Source organism: Diabrotica virgifera, chromosome 5 (genome assembly GCF_917563875.1).
Source record: "Diabrotica virgifera virgifera chromosome 5, PGI_DIABVI_V3a".
Lineage (NCBI taxonomy): Eukaryota > Metazoa > Arthropoda > Insecta > Coleoptera > Chrysomelidae > Diabrotica > Diabrotica virgifera.
This window is the reverse complement of record NC_065447.1, coordinates 207,129,268-207,139,649: the sequence shown is the minus strand read 5'-3', so window position 1 is coordinate 207,139,649 and position 10,382 is coordinate 207,129,268. Positions and strand designations below refer to the sequence as shown.

The 10,382-nt window shown below is 33.2% G+C and overlaps 1 long non-coding RNA gene across 1 annotated transcript; it reads right to left on the bottom strand.

The window, feature by feature from the left end:
• Window positions 1-7,012: 7,012 nt before the first annotated feature.
• LOC126884573 (uncharacterized) lies at window positions 7,013-9,846 on the bottom strand. The gene is made up of 2 exons (XR_007698097.1): window positions 7,720-9,846; window positions 7,013-7,392 (listed from the first exon to the last, which is right to left on the bottom strand). It is a non-coding gene; the product is annotated as an uncharacterized LOC126884573 (long non-coding RNA).
• Between the last annotated feature and the right edge of the window lie 536 nt (window positions 9,847-10,382).

Below are 10,382 nucleotides of genomic sequence, written 5' to 3'. Positions count from 1 at the left end.
TAGAATATAAATATTTTTCCTTTATTCCCCGACGACGAGCTGGCCAAATACCCAAGTAGGTAGAGGCCAATAAACTAAAGAAGAAGAAGAAGAATATACGTAAATATAACCATAAACGGAACCACATAGTTAAACTCTGTGACGTCACGGGTCGTTTGAACTATTTTAAGATAAAGAAGACTTTAAATTTGTACTTCTAAGTTATTATGAGTTTTTGAAGAGTGAAATTTTGTAAATCTCATTTTTAGACAAAACTGAACATTATTATGTACCTAATAAAAAAAATGTGCAAGTTCCCTATTCTATTGATTCCAGGAGCTTCCTCTTTTTTCTATTGTGTTCACTTTTTAGGATTTTAGTTTTGTCAAAATCAAATTTATGTTTCTTTTCGTTTTCATGTTTTGTGAGGGCTGTTGATTTTTTTGTCATATTTGTGAAAATGCAATTTTGAGTTTGAGTTGAGTAGATGACTGGTTTCTCCAATATATGTATAACCGATCACAATTTGAGCAGGGGATTTCTAGTTAACACATAAAAGGGAAAATACTAGTTAACAAGATAAAAGTTTAAAATTAAAATTAAACCGTATGTTAAAACCAGATCTTAAAAGTTTATATTATTTCTTATTTATATTTCTTAAGAATGGCCAAATTCTGTTGCCCTTTATTGAGGGTGCTTTTATCATTGACGGGTATTACGAAATTTCGATGATGAATGCCCGCGGTCGTTTAAGAGAATGGTAGGTATAAAGAGATATAAAGAACGGGTATTTATATCTCTAATGAGATGGAAATAATGAGCCGGGATTCAGAATCGGTCGTTATATGCAGGTGGTCATTTTATAGGAGTGGTCGCTTAAAGAGGGTTTACTGTGTTATTTTTCGGTATAGGTGTAAACAATAAAATTAGCCATTTTGAGGTATTCTCTTCTTCACGTGCTATATCAGAATTATCCGACGTTGGCGATCACCATTGCGAAGGATTCTTGACATTCTGCATTCTGCAATAAGGAATAATTGTCCTGCATATGATATCTGAGTCTAAGAACTAAAACTTTGGTTTTGTTTGAGTTTATTTTAATTTTTAATGCCCATTTCCTCTCCTACCTCGTGAATACGATTTAGACCAGTAAGGATCTGCGAAAAAACGTCTATTTTTGGATGTGAGAGGTGGCATTCGGATTTTTGCAGATAAAGTTAGGTGACACCTTTAGTAATAATAATTGACTTATGCTCCTTCTCAAATATGCCCGGAACATTAATAAAAAAAGAAACTTAAAATATTTAAAAATTTCGAAAAACATCGATTTTTTTCTGCTTTCTTTGCTTATAAATTTAAAACGATTCGTTTTGGAACAAAATCGTAGAAAAATAAAATAAAGATAATTGAATTTTGTATGATATACGACTGGTAAAAAATGTCTTAAGGTATTACCTTTTCTGCAATATAGCAATAAATACAAAATAAGGGGGCAAAATAAGTGTTGTTATTCAATATTTTTTAACCACTTTGGTGGCACTTAGAACCTTAGTAATTCGCTTAGGAAATTCTTTGTAACATACCTAAATCGTGTATTACATTAAAATCGACGTAATAAATTTTGCATAATAAATTTGCAATCTAAATGTTTTTAAAAAAGTTCAAATTTTTTAAAATTTTTCTGAACAAAAAGTAGACCATTTAGAAGTTGGCTAATTTTTTTACATATAAAGAGGCTACCTATCTAATACACTTTACATAATTAAAATCGGATTATTTAAGGGGCCTCAGCAATGTTTTAAATTTATAAACAATTTTTTGGCTTATAAACAAATAGCTTTGTTTAATAATAAAAAAAATTAATTTTTAGCAATGCAAATAATTAAAACCGGTATAATTTGACTTAAACTTTCAAATGCTGTCAGCAGAATTGCTATTTTATTTTTGAAGTTATACTTCTTTACCGGCGATAGAGGGTGATTTTTTTATATGTTAAAACCTATCAGCCCGGCGCATGCGCATTATAACTTTGTTCTGATTGGATGTTCAAATGACATGTCAAAAATTATCCGATATGGCAGCTGTGGTTTGGAGGTAAAGGTAAAGGTAAATAAATGTATAATATATTAGTTTTATTGTTGTGAGGACAGAAACAAAAAAGTTTATAATATTGTAGTGACTTTTAAATAGTTTTTAAAAGCAACAGGTACGTAATAATTGTTAATGTATCATGGGTATAAACCTACCTATTTGATCTGCCAAAATACATAGTATGTAATACTTTTATTTATATAATTTGATTACCATCAAAATTTCTATCAATATTCACCTAATATATTGTTTTTTTACTCTATGTTTTGTTGTATTTTGTCAATTCTAAATCATTTCAATTCAAAATTAAAATAATTTGATCAATTTTCAAAATATCACAAGTTTATTCCGTTTAGTTAGTCGATCTTCGTAAATAATGACACATAGTGTCCGTGGCTAAGCGGAGAAGGCGAGTGAATTCCAATACCAACCGCTCTTGTCAGCGCTGGTTCGAGTCCCAATAGAAACTTTCTTTTTTGTTTTTTTTAATACATTTTATGATTGTAAGTATATTTATTATATCATTGTATTTTCAGAAAATACGTATTTAGTTAAAAAAATTTTCGACAATTAATGTTCAGACATCATTTGTGGCTTGTTTAATGTGTTTGTGTGTGTTTTATTCTTTTATTATTTTAATTTTTGGCACTGTTCTAATAAAAATGTTTGAGAAGTAGTAAGTATAAATTAGTTTAATATTTAAACAAAATATAAATAAAAAGTATATTAATTTCGTTTAAATCATATAATAGAAGTATAACTTCTTACGTGCGTACAAAGTACACACACATTCTTTTTTAATCAAACGTTATTCGCGTTCAAAAATTGCAATTTCTCGATTTTTTGAAAGTTCCACCGCGTTTATCTCGAAAACTATGAATCCTACGAAAAAACTTGTAAGAACATTTTTTGCTTAGAATTACCCAAGAAATACAAAAAAATGTTTTATTTTGCGAAAAATCGATGTTATGTAATTCCTCAAGTTTTTTGTTTATAACAATCTTATCGACATCCGGATCAACTGTTACCCAAAAAATTCGTGTTCTACGGGTCAAAATACATAAAAAACTTGGATAAGTCCATCTAAATAAAGGAGCCCGTAGCACCCCCTCCTGGCCACAGCACTAATTTGTTTATAAGCCAAAAAATTGTTTATAACTTTAAAACATTGCTGAGGCTGCTTAAATAATCCGATTTCAATTCTGTAAAGTGCATTAGATAGATGGAGTAATTCTTTATATGTAAACAAATTGACAAATCTTTGTATGTTCTAGTTTTTGTTGTGCAAGATTTTAAAAAATTTTAATTTTTTAAAAAAAGTTTAGATTGCAAAATTATTATGCAAAATCTAGTAAGTCAATTTTAATGAAATTTGGTGTACGGTTTTAACACATTACAAAAATTTTCTAAGCGAATTAGGAAGGTTCCAAGTGTAACCTAAGTGATGGAAAATCATTGAATAAAGACAGGCTTGTTTTGCCCCCTTATTTTATATTTATTGCTATTTTGAAGCAAGGGTGATAAATTAAGAGACATTTTTAACTAATCGCGTCTGATAGAAAATTTAATTATATTTGTTTTATTCTTATACGACTTTGTTCTAAAACGAATAGTTTTAAGTTATAAGCAAAAAAAGTAGAAATAAAAACGAAATTCTTTGAAATTTTTAAATATTTTATTTTTTTTATTAATGTTCCTGGCATATTTGAGAAGGAGCATAAATCAATTATTATTAACGAAGTTGTCACCTAACTTTATCCGCAAAAATCTGAATGTCACCTCTCACATTCACCTAAAAACAGATCCTTACTGGTCTAATTTGAGGTATGTCCAATGTCCATTAAATATGGTTGTATGTATGTATTTCTAAATGCTCATATATATGTTCCTTCCATTAAAACTTTTGCTCAATGTTGATCCATCCTTACAGGTAAAGATCTTGTGTTAATCACGCTTTATTTAAGTTGAAAAATGATGTCGTATGCGGTTTCTCTTTGTGTTTTATCACTGTTTTAAAAATAATTTTTTATACAAGTTCTTAAGTAGATAAGGATTCGGTTTTTCGCATGATATTCTTATTTTTATGTCGAAATGTTGGTTAATAGTAGCCAAGTTACACATAATTTGATTAAGATTAACTTCAATTCTCATTATTAAGGAAAATTTTTGGTTTCTAGAATTGGTTTACTTACTATAAAGCCATGGTTTATAGTAGCTAGTTTTTTTTTATAGCCATGCATCAGAACCAGGCACGTAGCCAGGAAATGTTATTGAGGGGGGTCCAAATACAACTCAAATTCTATGTTAGGTTAGACGGTAAGGTATTGAAAAAAATATTCAGAATACATTTTAGATCCATATGCAAAATTTGAAAAACTATTTTAATATTTTAAAAATTGCAAATAACAAGTGTTTACTACTTTACTAAGATATAACATCTATATGACGACAATTTCACCCTAGTAAAGAAAGTTGTTTTTAATAGCTAATTTCACCATTGTATCTTTAATATCATTTTAGCTTCTCTGATGATGTTAGTGACTACTAACGAAATATAGAATTCCTTAGAAAAGAGTATACTTATGGTCTTCTATTCAGCTGTCTACTCAATAATTTTAGGTTATTTGATATATCATCATCATCCAGCCTTCTGCATTCAAAGTTGAACGTAAGGCCTCCCCTAATTTCTTTCAGTTCTGTCGATCTTGGGCGTCCAGCAACCAATTCCCAGCAACCCTTTTGACGTCTGTCGATCGTGTAGGTGGTCTACTTTTACTTCTTCTGTCCGTTCGTGGTCACACTGTAATTTTTTGGGTCAACCACCGTTCTCCATTCTGGCTACATGACCCGCCCAATTCCACCTCAGCTATATGCTATTCGCTTTATGATATCTGTGATGATGATTTGATATCTATATATCTGGCTTTCGACGTTCCAATGAATGGAACAAAGAGTCAATAAACTGAGTTTTTCGTTTCCCATCTTGTTTCTGAGTAAAATTTTTTGCTCGTTTCATTGTTGAGAACGAAGGTTCTACACTGACCGTTGTGACAGGTATAGTTGCCAAAATTCTAAGGAATTTGTAAATGTTTAGAGAACAAATCTTTATTACAATGTTTCATTACATGGAGAACTTAGGTATTTGGTTCCAAAGATGATATTGTATATTGTATTACAGTTACACCATAACATATACATATTCAGCTTTTATTGCTGCAAGGGAAGTGTCGCGGGTGTAATAGACAGCCAAATTTTCTAGCAATTTTGCTTTTTCTCTAGAGGCAAATGCATTTGAAAGACTTTGAAATGCCGATAGAATATTTTCGTTTTTGCTAAATCTGATTTTTAAATTGGATGTAAGTTGATCCGTACACTGAATAAAAACAGAAATAATCCTAGTAAAAAATAATAATAATTACGTTCACTTTTTCAAAAATGTTAGTAAAAACTTGGGAATAAACTTGCTGCCTTGGTACAAAAGCCGAGGTAGTTTTGGGAGGGGTCCGGACCCCATGGACCCCTCCCTTGGCTACGTGCCTGATCAGAACGTTACAAAATTATGTACTTAGTTGTTAATAAAAGTTTAGAGTGGTTTGAGGAAGGCGTAAACAAGTGTGAATCTTTTTCTGTTATAACGCCTCTTCATTATTTATATTTCATTAGTTTTCTGAATCCACTATCTAGCTGTATTGGTCTGTAATTCTCCTTATTATTATCCTCTCCAGGATTCTTATTTTTTTTTCATATTTTTGTGGTTTCAGCACCATATCTACCTACTGGTCTGATTGTTGCTCTATTGATTGTGGTGAGTTATTTGTTTTTAAATAAGAAGTCGGTCTAGCTAGACGGTCCAGTTAGCTGAGGCGCAGTCGATCGACAAGTTTAGTGGATTTGCGATCGCTGGTTATCGCTGGTTCGATCCTCAGCTAGGTCATTTGAAATTAATAAAAGGCCAACGCCATAGTATAAAACTCAATAGAGTCAGAACTAACAAGAATTGTTAATCACATATACGAAACTTGAATGATGTCACAGATATGGTTAGAGTCTACATTTATTCCAGTCCCAAAGAAACCTAATATATCATCATGTAAAGACTTTAGACTAATTAGTCTCATGAACCACTCTTCAAGGCACTTCTTAAGGTAATTCTTTATAGAATCAAGCAAAAATGTCAAGAGACAATGGGAAACCAACAATTCGGTTTCAGAGAAGGACTGGGACCAAGGGAAGCTTTGTTCTCAATGCTAACATTACTTCAACGATCATGGATGTACAGAAACCAATTTACGTTTGCTTTAGAGATTTTGAGAAGGCGTTTGATAGGGTTCAACATAATAGGCTGTTTGAATATCTAGAAATGATTGGAAGAGATGATAACGATCTGAGAATTTTACATCTATATTGGAATCAAGAAGCTTCTATTCTGGTAAATGGCAAAGAGACAGACAAATTTTGGATTCAAAGAGGTGTCAGACAGGGTTGTGTGTTATCCCCAACTTTATTTAACGTATACTCAGAAATAATTTTTAACGATGCCTTGGAAGGGCAATGTAGAGTTCGAATCGCGGGAGAAACTATTAACAACATCAGATATACAGACGACAGCTTGATCATGGCTGAAAGTATTGAAGATCTTCAATTCCTTATAGATCGAGTCACTAGAGAATGCTCCAATAACGGACGTAGCATAAATACAACAAAGACAAAGTTACTTATGGTTAACAAACAAGACGTCGCGCGTCGGCCCTATGCTACTAATTGCCAGTAATGAACCGATAACAAAAGTTAATCATTTTTAACCCCACGTTGGGCGCCAAGTGTAACCTAGTGTAACCCTTACAAAGGTTATTGGCTCTAGCTCAGCCTGGCGTAGGTTCTGCGCTGTGCAACAATGAATCACTCTTCCAAGGATCTAAGGGAGGTTATTCAATAAAATTCGAAAGGTTCACATTTCATTTATTGACCTTATTAAATCAATTAAATACACATTATCGCCATTCAAAATACTGAATAAAGGAAAATTGAAATTTATTAACAAAAAAAATAAAAACTTATTGTCAAGGAACTAGTTCGTTTAGTAGCACTTTGCGAACACCTGACTGCAAGAGGCTACTTATCTTATGCGACCGTCGAGGCGTCGAGGGATCTCCGTTGCTGTCTTCAGGTCTTGGAGGGACTTCGGCTCCACGTGGCCTCTGTTGACTGAAGGTGGAGGTGTTCGGGTGCAGGCCCTTACTGTAGTTTCATGGTCACCGGTGCAAAACGGCGGCTAGATGGTATTTGATTTATATAGCCTGGTACATGGGCTCTCCCCAGCGACTAATAAAAAAACAGTGCGTATTACTAGGTGTCAATAGCACATATGAGGTCCACGTTTGGCAAGGAGACCCAGTTCGCGTATAAGTAGACCGTCCTACCAAAGTCAAACGGTCGCAACTAATACCACTGAACATAATCTCCTTGCCAACGAGGGTACACAAAGGAAAAAAAATTGTAATTGAAAACTGAATAAAGTTAATAATGGCAATAAGTGTAAAAAAAATAAAGATAATAATAAATAAAAAAACTCAAGCATTTCTAAGGATCGCTCACCAAAACATTAGCCGAAAAGCACAAGGTAAATTATAATCAAAAAAAAATACTCACCCCAAATAAGTTGGGAAACACCTCTTGTTACAGATAATATTACATTGGTTTTACTTATTTCAAGTTTTATTCAAAAGAGAGCAAATTTTCCGAAGGCACTCATTTTTAAGTGGATAACATATTGGAGAAAAACTAGTACTGACGAATATTTTAATACTCGCTAATTACAATAAATAGTTCAGGTTTCAGAAAATTATTATTTGAAGTACGTTAAGGGAATAGGACAGGAGCTAGAACAATTGAAGTGCGGAACTTAATTTTTGCATAGCGAATGGGAACTTAATTTGAATGGAAAGACTGTAGAATGAAATGTTAACTAAAACGAAAAGGCTTGGAACGAAAATTAACTCAAATGTCAAAGAAACAAAATAAAGAGAAAATCTATATATGAGAAGTAAAACACAAAGGAAGACAAAAGGACGAATTATAGAAAGGAGATGGAACATTGTAACGTTACAAAATACCTAGGATGTTGGATAAACGAGACACTAAATCCGGATGAAGAAATTAAAGCTCGTATAGAAATTGCAAGAGGAACATTTACGAAACGTAGATCTACTCTGAGCAACTCTCAGCTGAATTTACAACTAAGAATCAAGTTCCTAAAATGTTATGTGTATCCTGTATTATTATATGGATGTGAAACTTGGATCTTGAAGGTTAACATGATGAACAAATTAGAAGCCTTCGAGATGTGGTCATATCGTAGAATGCTCAGAATATCTTGGGTTCAACGCACTTCAAACAGAGAAGTCTTAAACAGAGTAGGTCAAGGCGAAGGTGACTTAATCAAGATGATAAAAAAGAGAAAACTTGAATATCTCGGGCATATATGAGAGGTAGCAGATAGAGAATGCTGCAGTTGATACTCATAGGAAATATCGACGGAAAAAGTGGAATTGGTAGGAAGAAATATTCATGGATCCGAAACCTTCGTCTTCGTCAATGGACTTGCTTATCAGCAGATCAACTATTACATGCCGCGCAAGATCGAGAACGATATCGGCAAATTGTCATGGAAGCTACCTACGCCAAAAATTTGGGCACGGTACTTAAAGAAGAAGAAGACAGATCAGAAAAGTTATTTCATTTAATAAATACATATTTTTGTTATAAACAGACTTGGGTCTCTAACGACAACTCCACACGAAACCAAATTAATCACCTAGTTGTCGATGATAGACATGGAAGTAACATTCTGGATGTAAAAAGTCCCAAATTACAAAAAATAATAACTCTTATATCGAATTAAGAGAAAATAGTAACAAAATAGTCAAAAGTGTAATAATCCGTACACATAAAAGGGGAAACAAAACCAGGTGCAACAAATAAATAGAGGAATTTTCCTACTTAATACGGCGTACAAAACCTTATCGAATAACCAACACTTTCAGCTCCGGGCCAATATCAGATATCAGATATTTGTCTCATTCTCATGTGCCCATTTTTACAGTCATTGAAAAATTGTTGAAATGTAAAGAGGGTAGCCTTGTCGGTGGTCAGGGTCGGGCCCCTGGAATGAGACCGGGCCGCCCCCCCCCCAAACCCAGTTGAACGAAAATTCTCAAAAATCTGATAACTCATAAACTGGGATATGTAATAGTGAACACTCATGCTATTGACACAGGAAGGAAGAAAATTAAAACAGTTTTAACAATTAAACTTTGTTTTTAATTATTTACAATAGAACTGTTAGTTACAACATAACTTTTCTTGCTTTCATATCCGCAAAGTTTTGGATCACGTGGTCGAAATTAAGAGTTTTTGCAAGTTTCGACTCTATGCTTAACAGTCCCAAATCAGATAATCGTTGTTGACCCATAGTAGATCTTAAACTTATATTATTGCCTTATTGCCTTTTCCAAATGCATAATATTCCTTATAATAATTTCATAATTAAAACCGCAAGCAAATTCAATCTGTTGTAAAATATTATAATAAAAGGAATTTTTTTTAAATTTGCTAACGGCCGGGCCCGGGCCCCGGGGATTTTGCCCCCCTGCCCCCCCCCCCCTCTGGTCGGGCCTGTCGGTGGCACCTAATTGACAACAGTGTGAACACGGGAGTCGTGAAAGACACCTACTAGAAAGTAGACTAAAGGTCGCTGCATATTATCATGCACGTACCTTTTCCAGCACGTAGCGTTTAGTTTCCGAAAACTATGATTAAATGGGAAATAAGCCACAATTTTACCAAAAAAATGATTTTATTAACGTTTCGAAGCCCTAATCGGGTTTCGTTGTCAAAATACAAAATACTACTCATTAAAATAATTTTTTTAGTAAAATTGAAATAGAAACGTTAATAAAATCATTTTTTTTGGTAAAATTGTGGCTTATTTCCCATTAAAAGTAATTGATTATAAAAATGCCACAAGAAAATAGCTTCAGAACAACATTATCATTAATTGGTTTTAAATATGAACAATTCACACTGTCTGGAACGTATCGCATCAGACACCTTTCAGTAAAATAAAGTTTTTCGAAGTCTACGCTACGTGCTGGAAATGCTACGTGCATGATAATATGTAGCGACCTTTACACCTTTTGTGTAAAATTTCATAGGGGAATACCCGCCAATTTAAACTCAAAGTATGTACATTCAAATGGGGGGTATAACCCCCAAAACTATCACCCTGGTTGCGCCACTGGTATGGTGACCGT